We start from the raw sequence: 12,391 nt of genomic DNA on the forward strand, positions 1-12,391 counted from the left end.
ATCTGTTAATCTCTTTATACTCTCTTCTGGTGAAATTTTGCAAGTGGGCCATCCAGTTCATTAATTCACTCTTTTGCTTTATTTTTTCTGTACTATTTTTTGTACTATCCATTCATTTGATCAATATTCAATAACTATGTATTGAATCAAGCATATTGTTATGTAATTACATTACATGTGCCTGTTACATATTAATGAGTGCTGAAAGAAAAACAAAAGTACACTAGAGAATGGAAAGTGAGGGAGGTACTATTTTAGATGGAGTGATTAGACAGGCCTCTTGGAGGAAGTGACACCTGAATAGAGGCTTCAATCAAGGGAGAGCGTGGATGCAGTGTACTTGACGCAAGATTAGATGCAAATGCACTGAGGGGAGCATGCAACAAGGAAGTCACTGTGACTGGATCCTATGGAGGGAGAAGAGAATGAAAAGAGGGTGAAAGTTGAACTTGGACAGATTATACAGAGTACTCAAGGTCATCAGGAGGGCTTTTGATTTTATTCATGTGTGACAATCAGCCGGTGGAGTGTTTTGAACAGGGGAGAGACATAAGCTTATTTATATTATTAATGGATCTCTCATGGTACCTATTAAGAACAGGTTTGGGTGGGGGGGACGATTTTGGGAGCAAGGAGACCAATTTAGGAGACAACTATGTTAACTCCAGCAGGAAATGATGGTGGTTTGGTGTTATGGACTGAATGTTTCTTTCCTTTTTTTTTTTTTTTGGTAATGTTTATTTTTGAGAGAGAGAGAGAGAGAGAGAGGGAGTGAGGGAGAGGCAGAGAGAGAAGGAGACACAGAATCTGAAGCAGGCTCCAGGCTCTGAGCTTGTCAGCACAGAGCCCCATGTGGGCCTTGAACACACGAACCACAAGATCGTGACATGTGCTGAAGTCAGACGCTTAACTGACTGAGTCACCCAGGCGCTCCTGGACAGCATGTATCTATACCCCCAAAATTTATATGGTGAAATCTTACTCCCAATCCCCCATCATTTTTTTAAATGTTTGTTTGTTTGTTTGTTTGTTTATTGAGAGAGTGAGAGAAAGTGCAAGCAGGGTAAGGGCAGAAAGAGAGAGAGACAGAATCCTAAGCAGGCTCCATGCTGTCAGCATAGAGCCTGACACAAGGCTTCAACGCACGAACCATGAGATCATGACCTGAGCTGAAATCAAGAGTCAGTTGCTTAACAGACTGAGCCACCCAGGAGCCCCTCAAATCCTCCATTATGATGATTTTAGGAGGTAAGGCCTTTGGGAGGCAATTTTGACTCAATGAGGTCGTAAGGACTCTTAGGAGTGCGATTATCACCCTTTTAAGAGTTGAAGAGTGTTTACTCAAGTCTGCTCTCAGCCATGAGAGTATTCAGTGAGGGGTTAGCAGTCTACAACTCAGAAAAGCACCCGCACCAGAATTCTACGATGCCGGCACCAGAATCTCACACTTCCAGCCTCCGGGATCGTGAGAAATAAGTTTCTGGTGTTTTGAAGCCATTCAGTCTATAGCACTTTGTTGTAACAGCCCGAATAGACCGAAACACTTGGTCTTGGGGTTTCTCATTGCAGCAATTTCCCCATGATCTCTAATTGCTTCTGCCATTTGGCCTTAAAGGGGGAAGCAGGTGTCTACAATACAGGAATTGGACAGCCTAGAAAAGTGTGCGGAGAGAGCCATCTAATTACTTTCTTAGTTTCTCTTAAGTCCCTGCCTGCTTCCGGGTTCTTCTGTTTCCAGATATGGAACACCTTTAGTGCTGATCCTCTCTTTCTGGTAGCCTAAAGTTCTCAAACTTCACTTTGCAGCTTTCTTCTGAGAGTCTGTCTTTCCCCTGATACTTAATGTCTACTTTCCAGTTTCAAGTCCACTGAGAAAATCTTTTATTGTTTGCCAATGCTTGTGTGTGTGTCTCCCCCACATCTTTTTGTGTGTGTTTGTGTGTTTGTATATGTACCTGTTAAATATATTTCCATTGGGACCTATAATTTCATGAGTTTAGTGCCAGAAGGAAAAATATTTGTCTCTGTACTTAAGTGAAAGGTAGATTTGTAAATAAAGTTTTAAAAAATGTTTCCTTGAACAAAATGTACTATACATGAAGTTCCAGGCTTGCCAGGATTTCAGGGTTGCACTGTGTATATACTTTTGATGATCAGTGTAGATGTTTTTCTTGACATGTGATGTTTCAGAAGAAATTTAGTAATCTGTGGTTGATGTTGGTTACTAAATGCTGAGGCGTTATCACTGCACTGTAGCCATTTAAGAGAAAGATTATTCAGAAGTTCATGTTTTAGGTAATGAGGTCCATTGTCCCTTATCTCTGCCTGGTTATTTTTGTGGATAAGAACACAAAATAAGTGAGATTCATATTCACTAGGCATAGTTTTCTGTGTTGTAGAGCCCCAGACAAAAGCCCTAGCTCTGACCAGCCATCTCTAGGAAGGGAGATTGAGGTTACCAGTTACCTTCTGTATCCTCTCAAAAGCAGGAGCATCACAGAACACATACCTTAACGATGGAAAAGTCTTCTGTTTCCTCTTCTGTCCTAAGACTGCAGGGAAGGCAGTATTAGAGTGGAGAGCTACAGACTCTATGTCCTCTTGATTGTTCCCTGTCCTCTAGCATATTCTTCTTCTTCTTATAATTCAAATAACAACTGGTCACCTGAGGACTCCTCGGGCATCCTCCTCCTTGAGTGATGCGCCCAAAGGAAAGATCCCTAGATGGATCTCTTGTTGGGACATAGGAGAGGTGTACATAATGAATGAAGGCATTGTAGCCCAGGTCCTAGAGAAAAGAAACTGTATTGTGGAATTTTCAGTAATGAGGCCTAGGATTTTCCTTTGGGATAAATGGAGACAGAGTAGCAGTGGGCCCTGCCATCAGTCACTTCTAAATGTTGACACACTATGGAGACATGCAACAGTGTAGAGAAATTGGGTCTGCCGATTTGTAAAATAGCTTCTGGGGGAAAGAGGTAAAAATTATAGTTCAGTAAATGTGTGGCCTCCATCGGCAGTTTTCAATTATTTTAGGAAGAAAGGTAGCTTCATTCATTCATTAAAAAGACCATTAGGTAACAATCCTGCCTTACTATGAAAAAGCTTATGATCCTAGGGGCACCTGGGTGGCTCAGTTGTTGGGCATCCAACTTCGGCTCAGGTCATGATCTCATAGCTTGTGAGTTGGAACCCCGCATCAGGCTCTGTGCTGGTAGCTCAGAGCTTGAAGCTTGTTTTGGATTCTGTGTCTCCCTCTCTCTGCCCCTCCCCCACTCCTACTCTGTGTCTCAAAAAGTAATAACCATTAGAAAAAGAAGGGGCATCTGACTGGCTTAGTGTGTAGAGCATATGACTCTTGATCTCAGGGTGGTTAGTTTGAGCCCCATGTTGGGCAGAGAGCTTACTTTAAAAAAAATAATTAAAAGCTCGTGGTCCTAATGAATGGAGATAATAATTCTGGTTTAGTAGCATCCCATGGAGAAAGATGATAAGTGTATTGCTAATTGATACCTGAAGCCTGTCAGTATGGTGTTACATCATTGTTAACATCAGGCTGTCTACAGACCCCTCACGTTGCTTACAAAGAATTTCTTGCCTACACAAAAGTAGTACTGCATGAGTGGGAAAAACCAGGTTGACTGCTGCAAAATTGCTGGGAGTAAATATTGGGTAGACACACCCAAGTATAATTGTTAGGACTGGTTGTAATAATATAATAATAATAAATATGATGATGATCATGATGATTCTCCTTTAATATAACCTCAACTCAGTGAAACACTGGTATGATCACAACCAAGAGAAAAATACATTACAAAGAAACACTTTTCTCCTCTGGATCCTATAAGAATGACTCATCATTGTGTAGCTCCAAGTCCAACAATCATGAGGTGTGCTCCCTGAGTATTAATCTTCCTCCTTTTCTTCCCCTTTTCCCTTGCTCCTTCCCTTCCCCATTTCTTCTCTCCCTCCCTTCATCAAATACAATTCGACAAGCTTATGGATGACATGAACCTAATGGGAGGACATTTCCACTGACATTTGGATGATCCCATCCCCTTCGAAATATGCTGACCCGCATGAAATCTCACCATTCTTTCCTCAGAATCAGGTCTCCTCCTCACAATTTTAGGAAATAACTAGAAAAGAATTAAGAAAAGAAGAGGGTTTACTGGAGTTTTCCCCATCGTTTGAATCTCACGTACAAGGATTAATGAGCAGTAGATGGAAGCTTTTGTTATAGGACTAGAGTAAGACTTAGAGCCTTTATAACAACTATTTGTTGATTTAGTAGAAATTGTGTTTCACTAGCAGGGTCATTCATCAGCATGAGGCACTAGCAGCAATGTGCCCTGGAAAATCAATTTTCTAGAAGACTCAGAGCTTACCAGAAGTCTTATGCTCTGAAGGCAGGAGATTCAGTTTGGTGGCTGACGAGTAAAAAGGAAGAATAAAAATGAGCATTTTAAACCAAGGCACACATCATCATCTTGCTGTGTCAAGTTTTATCAGTCAAAGCTGTTTAACAAAATTTTATGGATTTAGTAACCTTTCTATAGTGGAAATAAATCATTTGAGTTTCCGAAAACCTGAAGCACCCAGTGCCACAGGTGGACTTTCTTTTTGAATATGAGAATTCATCATACTCATCATGATCATGATCATCATCATCATCATCTTCATCATCATAACTATTTATCACTCGGGTTAATTATTGACTGTAAAAGTGATAATAGTTTATTGCTCTCAAGACCATAATAAAGATGCATACTCTTTAATTACTCATTCATTAGCATTTTCATATCTATTTTCTACCCAACAATTTTTCATCACTTTTGGGATTAGGGAGAGGGCTTATTGCAGTTAAGTTTTTCATCCAGGGTACAGTCATCACTACCCGCAGCTCATTTATCTCTCCCCATGTTTTGAGGACATGTTGTTTGAGAAAATGGCAGCTGAAGTGAACCATGAGTGAAGCTATGTAGTTTGTGTAGGACACTTAAAGAGAGGGTGAAAATGACTGTACTTAGAAACCCCCTACTTCTCAATATTACTGAGAGCTGACACTATAAAAATCTGAACTGCATATTGATCATGTAACACCCCAGAAAGGAAGGCTCAGAACTCATTTAGCTTGAAAAGGTATAATTAGGCTACCAATTCTTTTGTGATAGCAGATGACATCCTGCTTAATAAATTCCACTCATACAGTAAAATTGTATCTTCTAACTTTACGGACGATAAAACTGAGCCTCAGAGAAGGAAGAAATTCACCCAAGATCATCTAGGCAGGAAGTAGAGAAGTAGGACTAGAAGCCAGGTCTTAGGAATCCCAGCCGTGAGCATCTTCCTATCATTGATTGTTTCTGCAGCTGGCAGAATATGAGACCAAGTGCCAGAAAGCTAATACCATCCTTTTAAAATGTATCTGTTCAAAGTCCTAGGCTGTCCTGACCCCAGGGGACAGAAGAAATTGCATTTTCTGGTTACAGTGTCTTCACCTCTGAAATTTTGTGCCTCCATTACTCTTACTCGGGAAACAGTCCCTCCTCAAGCCAAGTTTGGTATTACTGGCAATACTATTTCTTGGGAAACTGCTTTGGTGTTCTATTTATGGTCTTAATGGATTCAAAGGACTCAGAGGATCTCTCCCTGTCTCTGTCTGAGATATCCAGGTTAGCCTTTTCGGGGATTATCATTATTTTTTGTTAATATTTTTAAGTACTCCCATTTCGTAATTAGATACACAAGGCCCTAAACAGTGGCATGTTCCTCAAGGCCACATAGTTAAGAAGCTGTGGAATAGGGAGCAAAACTTCAGCTCCTACTTTTACAGTGTTTTGCATTTTCTACCCTTGACTGTGAATAACTCTCTTGAGATACACTGGATGGAGACTGAGATTAGCTCCTCTGAAAATAAAATGAACGGAAACCTCTATGACTTATGCATGTGTTTCATAATTAGAGTGTGTGTGGTAGACAGTGATAGGAGCTGAGCCATTACCTCAAAGAACCAGGGTAAGAAAGAAACTGACAACAAAAAGTTCTATGATCAGGAACAAAATATTTCCTGAAATAGGAAATGTTGGCTACACAGGGGAAACAGGAAATGAAGATCGATGGCTATTTTCCACAAATCTTTTTGAAAGCTCCATCCCTTAGGGAAGTAACTATTCATTTTATGGAATTATGAGATATTTACACTTCATGATTTATTCAGAACCAAGTACTGAGATGCAATAAGCAATGTGTGCTCATTAATGAAAAAAGGGTCTTCAGGGGCCAATTGGATATTAAACTTAATTCTTCCCATAAAAGTGCATTCTGTGATAGGACACCTTTATTCGCTGAAATTGACATTTTGTTCAATTTTAAATAGGAGGTGCAGCGAACATTTCTTATTCAGCGTATTTTGGAATGGATTGGATAACTGTAACAAATGATTTTTAATGAAGTGCTACTTTTTATTATTTATGGTGGTTTTATTTTATGGCAACACAAGGACTTGAGAACTATGTGAACTTTAGTTTCTGAACCTGATCCCATCAAGCAGCTGTAAGAAGAAAAATATTTGCTGTGGAAATATACGAAGATTTTTTCTGGAATGATGGTAGAAAATGGCTGCATGTAGGGTCCTGAACATTTAGCTATGTTCTCTGGTTACTAGAAGATGCTTGTGTCCATGCCTGAAATCCTATGTATGGTTCTGATCTCTGCCACACAGAGAAATGTCCCTGCAGTCTTGTCTCATCCATCCAACACACATGGAACCATCTTCATGGGACAGCTTTTACCAAGTTTCATCAAAATTAAGGATCTTCAATAGCTCCCAATAATTGGCAAGAAGATTGTCCAGGAAGATGCCTCATATGGTAGAAATAACATAGGATTTGTAGTTAGACAAAGCTGCATTCTAATCCATGCTCTGCCAATGTGTAATATTTGCAAGTCATTCGAACTTTCTGAACTTCTGGGGCGCCTGGGTGGCTCAGTTGGTTGGACGGCTGACTACAGCTCAGGGCATGATCTTGCAGTCTGTGGGTTCAAGCCCCGTGTCAGGTTCTGTGCTGACAGCTCAGAGCCTGGAACCTGTTTCCGATTCTGTGGCTCCCTCTGTCTCTGCCCCTGCCCTGCTTGCTCTCTGTCTCTCTCTCAGAAATAATAAACAATAAAAAAATTAAAAAACAAACTTTCTGAACTTCTTTTTTTGCCTCTCTAAAGTGTGAATATGCATATCTACCTTCCTGGTTATTTTGAAGAGTGGTGATAACGTTGATGTAGATTGTTTTAAAAGAGCCTCAATCATTCTTCCCATTCCTTCATGCGTGTCACTTTTCAATGTGGCTTTGCAGCTCCTTACCTCAAAAGGCAGTCTATTTCTCCACTTTTTAAATCTGAAATTGACCATGTGATAAACTGTGCTCAATTAAACATTAGCAAACATGTTTCAAACAGAGGCTTGAAAAATGCTTCAACATTGAATCTTGCCCTCTCCTTCCTCTTTTGGAACCTAGCCACCAAATAAAAGGAGCCTGAGCTAGCCTTCTGGATGATAAGAAATACCTGACCCATCCACCCATATTGTTACAGTTGACAAGAAGCCAACTTCCAGACGCTAACTACAGAAGTATGAATGAGCCCAACCAAGATAATCAAAAAAGCTGTCCAGATGAGCCCAGCCCAAATTCCCAACCTGCAAAATCATGAACCAAATACAGTAAAACCTTGGTTTGCGAGCATAATTCATTCCAGAAAGATGCTTGTAATCCAAAGCACTTGTATATCAAAGTGAATTTCCCCATAAGAAATAATGGGAACTCAGATGATTTGTTCCACACCCAAAAATATTCATATGAAAATGATTACAATACTGTAATATAATACAAAATAATAAAGAAAATACAAACTATAAGGAAAAATCAACAAATTAACCTGCACTTAACCTTTGAAATCCTTTGTGGCTGGTGTGAGGGAGATGAGAGAGGAGGGTTATTGTGTAGGATGACTTTTACTATCACTAATGGAATCACTGCTATCTATTGGCTCCAACGGAGTCTCTTTCTTTTCATGCAAATTTAACAAGGAACCTATTCCAACCTATCCAACTTGCTTTTGCCTCCTTTTGAGGATTTTGTAGAAATGTGACATTGCCTTGACAATCACCCACTATCCTGCAGTAAGAGAGACAGAGAGACAAAGAGAGAAGAACCATCGGCTCAGTTGTGATCATGTGATATTCAGTGTCATGAACTACTCATATTGCAAGACATTGCTCATTTATCAAGTTAAGATTTATTAGAAATGTTGGCTTGTCTTGCAGAACACTCACAGAACAAGTTATTCACAATTCAAGGTTATACTGTACATGTTTCTCATTTTTAAGTCACCAGGTTTTGAGATAGACTGTTATATAGCAAAAGTTACATGAGACAAATATATGTCAAAATCAGACATAGTCCATGGGATGCAATAGATGCCTGAAAGTGATATTTCCCCATCCTTCCTAATATAGCTTGACCTGAACTTTCCAAATAGTTTTCTCTCATGGGTTAAGAAATAATTCAGTGGCTTCCCCTTTGTCTTAGCCTACAATACAAATACCTCATCTACGGGTCCCTGAAGAAACTGTCACTAATAGATCTTTACAAGTTCCACTCATACTTGACTCAACTCTGTGCTATTTATGTTCTAGCCATCCTGGCCTTCTCAGTTAGAATGTGCTAATCCCTCTCCTGGACCTTTAACACCTGCTTTTCCCTCTGCCTAGAGTGTTCCCCTCCTCTGTGAGTCCTCTTCATCCCTGTATCTGACCAAATCTTCATCCTTCAGGTTTCAGCTCAAGTATCACTTTTAATTTTTAATTTTTAATTTTAGAGAGTGGGAGAGCACATGTGTGCAGGGTGGGGAGGGGGAGGGAAAGAGAGAGAGGGAGAGAGAGAATCTTAAGCAGGCTCCATGCCCCATGCAGAGCCAGACACGGGGCTTGATCTGAATTTCAACTTGAGTTGAAATTGAGTCGGATGCTCAACCAACTGAGTCACCAGGTGCCCCAGCTCAAGTAGCACTGCGTAAAGAAGGAAACCATGAATCCCCAGACTGTCAGATCCTCCTATTCAAGACACTTACAGAATTGTGTGCATGTATATAATATTTTAATTACATATTTACCTTTTGTCTTTTCCTCTAGAGTGATAACTCCCTAATAAGACTCTCTTGTTTACTGCCTTGTCCCCAGTGGTGACGGACGTATAGTAGGCATTCACAATGTTCATTCATTAATTTCAGTAAATGTATTATTTGGTGAGGAGTCTATGTCTGTCCTATGTAGAAATGACTATTGTGTTGTGGTGCAAAACATTCCATTTGGTGTTGTAGTATGGCTTTAAATAACATCATGCTTGAAACAGATCTATGCACATTATATCCACTCTGCCCTTGGGTCCATTCTGTACATTCAGTATCTTGATTGAGAACGAGAGATATGTGAGTCCGAGCAGTCAGTGGCAATGCAAACATTTCACTTCCATCCACTTGGCGCTGCCTAAAAATAAATGATATCATATTGATTATGGGAAATGTAATTGTTTCTTTTCTTTCTTTTCTTTCTTTCTTTCTTTCTTTCTTTCTTTCTTTCTTTCTTTCTTTAAAATAAGTCAGCTAATGTTTGCTACTTTAAGCTTTCTTTAAGAAGGTCTGAGAAGCCATTTCCATCAACTTCCAAGGATATTCTATTTTCTAAAAAGGAGCCTATTTGGTCATGAAATGTTTGTTGGATAATATTTGTTTTTGGCAGATGTTACCCTTTATATGTGTTTTTCCACGGAGTTAATAACTAATGTTTTCCAACTCTTAAAAAATAATAAAGTCACTGAATCATCGTCAGTGGAAATTGTTGTTTGGAACTATTCACAATCTTTAATTAATTACATTCTGTAAACGAAATTGTGTTCAGAATGCTGACTCCAGGAAACCTAACACAAAGGTTAAAACGTGGATCTTGTAGTCAGATAAAACTGGGTTTGAGTTCAAGCTTTGCCATTATGTAGTGTGTCCCATGGGACTTTGAACAAATTACTTAACCTTTTTTGTCTTGAGTTTCTTATTTGTGAAAGGCATCATAATCTTATCTGCCTCATTGGATTGTTGCAAGGATTAGAGGAGATAATCCATGTTAAGCACTTAACTAAAATCAACTGTGTGCTTACTATTTACTCCATGCAATTATTTAGTATCAAAATTCTTGATAATGATTATATAAGGAGAAAGGATTAGGGAGACCATTTTAAGCAAAGGAATTGAATTAACAAATGCATACAACTAGGGCTACCAAAATAGTATGAAGTATATTTAGGGGTCAGTGAGGAGAAGCCTCTACCTTTTTTGACAGAGTTTATGAAGGAGGCTAATATGACCAGATTAGGGATATGCATGTTGAGGATAAAAAATTGAAACTCTAAACAACAGGGAGTCACTGAAGTAACATTTCTTCTAAACAGCACCGGGTTTGCAGTATATATTCTGCTATAATTTCAAAGTATCAGGGGAAGCTTTAGTTTTTTTTTACCAACTCCCTCCCCCAATTCATATGTTAAGACCCTAACACTGCTCCCCCCCAAACCCACGTGATGGTATTTGGAGTGGGGCCTTTGGGAAGTGATTAGGTTTAGATGAAGTAATGAGAATGGGACCCTCACGATGGGATTGGTGCCCTTATAAGAGGAGAAAGAGGCATCAGAGCCATCTTCTCCCTGCCATGTGAGGACATGGTGAAAAAATGGCAGTCTACAAGGCAGGAAGAGAGCCCTCACCAGAAAACAACCACGCTGGTGCTCTGACCTTGGACTTCCAGCTTCCAGAACTGTGAGCAAATTAATTTCTGTTGTTTAAACTGCCCAGTCTGTGATATTTTGTTATGACAGCCTAAGCCAACTTTAAATACCAACCATTGAGAAATAACTGTTTGAAAAATCACATATTTTTTTAAAATGTGCTTTTAAATGATATCTTGGTATGGCACAAATTCACAGCTGCAAATTCTTTAATAATTATCAGTGGTTTTCAGGGTATCAAATACATTTGCTTTCTGAGTCATAGATGTTAAGAACAATTTGATACAATGTAATCAGTAAACACCTATCAGGAGAACACTGATAAACACGGAAAATTACTGCTCTCAGAGCAGAAGTTGGTCTCAAATATTCATGATTCTGATAAACAGATATACCAGGTGACCATAATCACCAATCTCTTCTTTATGCCACCAAGACACAGGAATGGGAAAAGTCGAGCCCCAAAGAAAAAGAACCCAAAACCTAGGGAAAAAAATTTTAGAAGCAAAGCAAAGGGAAAGAAATAATAACAGAGTAGTTGTAGATTCATTCATTCATTGAGCAGGTGTTTGTTGTTCACTTATAACTTCTACTTGGTAAAGTCCACTTATGCCTTCAAGACAGTTGTAGACAATCTTGGGTGAGTCAAGAAGGTAGTAGCAGGGCACCTGGGTGGCTCAGTCGGTTAAGTGTCTGACCCTTGATCTCAGTCAGGTCTTGATCTCAGCGTCATGAGTTCAAGACCTGCTTTGGGCTCCATGCTGGGTGTAGAACCTACTTAAAAAAAAAAAAAAAGGTAACAGCACAAGGCTCAGAGATAATGTTATGCCCTCTCAATTTAGGTAAGTAGATAACCAAAAAGATAAAATAAGTCTTTTGTTTATGAGAGTGGTAAGCCATCACCAAAAAAATGTAAAAGTCCAATGTGATCACTTAATATCCAGTTGTCATCACTGCTTCATATATAGTCAGAGAAATTTTAAGTTTAAATACCGAAAATGAGCCGATTTTTAACTCTGAGGAAAGTTTAAGTGGTGATGTATCTTTAACTCTTCTCAGAGGCTTACCAAAATATACAAATCCATAAATGTCTTTAGATTGTGCTATAGTTTATTTCCTCTTTACTGATGATACTTTAACAAAAAATACACCCAACTGTTGAACAAGGAGTCCTTTTTTGCCTTGAAGTATTTTGAGTATAAAAGCTTGACTCCTTTAACCACAACCGTGGAACATCATTATTCCAAATACAATGCTACTATTGTGACACTGGCAACATGGTTAGAGCTGATAGTAGTTGGGAGACAAATATATAAGCACAAATGGTGTTTTTCCATCATTTCAAAAACACCATTAAAAACAAACAACTAGTTATTTTGAAAACAACCAGTTTATAACCATTGTTTCGTTGAAAACAGAGCACTGCTTTTTAAGTCGGTTCATTTTTGGACCTACAACCTCAGAGTGATGTCAGTTGTAAATTTTTGGAACTACTGTTATCTTTTATTACCTTTGGCACACATATTTTCTTTTTTAAAATATTTTTTAAAGTTTTTATT

Source organism: Prionailurus bengalensis, chromosome X (genome assembly GCF_016509475.1).
Source record: "Prionailurus bengalensis isolate Pbe53 chromosome X, Fcat_Pben_1.1_paternal_pri, whole genome shotgun sequence".
Taxonomy (NCBI): domain Eukaryota; kingdom Metazoa; phylum Chordata; class Mammalia; order Carnivora; family Felidae; genus Prionailurus; species Prionailurus bengalensis.